The sequence below is a fragment of the Agrilus planipennis genome, unplaced genomic scaffold (genome assembly GCF_000699045.2).
Source record: "Agrilus planipennis isolate EAB-ADULT unplaced genomic scaffold, Apla_2.0 scaffold214, whole genome shotgun sequence".
Classification (NCBI taxonomy): Eukaryota; Metazoa; Arthropoda; class Insecta; order Coleoptera; family Buprestidae; genus Agrilus; species Agrilus planipennis.
In genome coordinates, this window is record NW_020438974.1 from 380522 (window position 1) to 382336 (window position 1815).

The 1815-nt window shown below is 33.9% G+C and overlaps 1 protein-coding gene across 6 annotated transcripts in view; it reads left to right on the forward strand.

Moving 5' to 3' along the window:
- The window catches only part of LOC108739150, a 157890-nt gene that overhangs the window by 150617 nt on the left and 5458 nt on the right, over positions 1–1815 (forward strand). The window lies entirely within an intron of this gene.

Consider the following 1815-nt stretch of genomic DNA (forward strand, 5'->3'; position numbering starts at 1 on the left):
TAAGTACAGTAGAACGCCGATTATCCGAATTAATTGGGACCGGGGTCGATTCGGATAATCGAAAATTCGGATAATCGGACATAGACTGGTAATAAAGAAAAACGAACTGTCACACATAGAATAAACTTTATTAAGTTTAACAAACTCAATTCTACAATATGTAAGTAAAAAACAAACGTTCCGTTTCACGGAAGCCGCGCGACGCAAAACATGTAGTGTCTTGCCTCTAGCTTTCAACCATAACAGTTGAAATATATTTGGACTCCAGCGAGTTTCAACTTGTGACAACAAAACAAAACAAAAATTACATTATGTACTTACTTACAGTGCTTGGTTTTAATTTTTTATATTACGCTTAGGACCGATTCGGATAATTGGCGATTCGGCTAATCGGCGTTCGGATAATCGGCGTTCTACTGTACTTACAAATAAAATATACCCCATGAAAACGCTGCAAACTTTTTCCATTTGTTTAAAATTTAAAACAACATGTATACCAAGCTTCAAGTAAATTTAACCACAAATAAATTGTCCCAAACAAAAATTGCAACACTTTTTATGTTGAATTTTTTAAAATGTCGAGATACGTCTTTCAGAAACTAAACGAGAGACCATTAAGACCAAGTTTCAAGTAAATCTGACCACAAATAATATATGTCCCATTTAAACATTGCAACTCCTCTTCACCACTTCTCCCCCCCAACAGAGATTGAANCCGTTCACGGTCACTAGTTATTGCTAAAGATTTTATTAAAAATAATTAACTCGTTTTTTACGTTATTAAACTGAAATGAACGTTGGATTTTTTTTTTAATAAGACGGTAAATTATGAACGTTCGCAGTGTTTATTTACACAGACATCAGCAAGCATTCAATAGCAGTAAACAGGTGGTTTTTCATTTTATATTCAAGGACAATTTGCTTAATGTAATTTTCAAATTGCTGGTTGATTGTTGACTAAAATGAACCAATAATAACTTTTTTTTATTGTGCATTCTTGTGCCAAAATGTACAAAGTAGAACAGGTACGTGTATGTGAATATTTTGATAGTTGAACTTTTGAACTGTTTTCGCAGACTAAAAAAAAATGCATTGTTGCACACAACGTCGGTTTACTGATGAAACTTTGAGTAGATTATTTTTGATTCAATTATGTCTATATATACTGGCTTTTCCCCGCAGTTTCGCTCCCAGAAATTAATATTGTTTCTCCATAAAACCTTTTAACTCCCAAATCACCCTTACAACATTTTAATTTTATGTAATGTCACCATCTTAGATTTCAAATACAATCGTAGCAGCAACATTTCATCCTTAAGGGTCAATTTTTAAAAATTGCCAAAACACGTATTTGCTTAATTTCAACAATGAGCAACCTTCGAATAAATCCGAGTACAGTAGAACGCCGATTATCCGAATTAATTGGGACCGGGGTCGATTCGGATAATCGAAAATTCGGATAATCGGACATAGACTGGTAATAAAGAAAAACGAACTGTCACACATAGAATAAACTTTATTAAGTTTAACAAACTCAATTCTACAATATGTAAGTAAAAAACAAACGTTCCGTTTCACGGAAGCCGCGCGACGCAAAACATGTAGTGTCTTGCCTCTAGCTTTCAACCATAACAGTTGAAATATATTTGGACTCCAGCGAGTTTCAACTTGTGACAACAAAACAAAACAAAACAAAAATTACATTATGTACTTACTTACAGTGCTTGGTTTTAATTTTTTATATTACGCTTAGGACCGATTCGGATAATTGGCGATTCGGTTAATCGGCGTTCGGATAATCGGCGTTCTACTGTA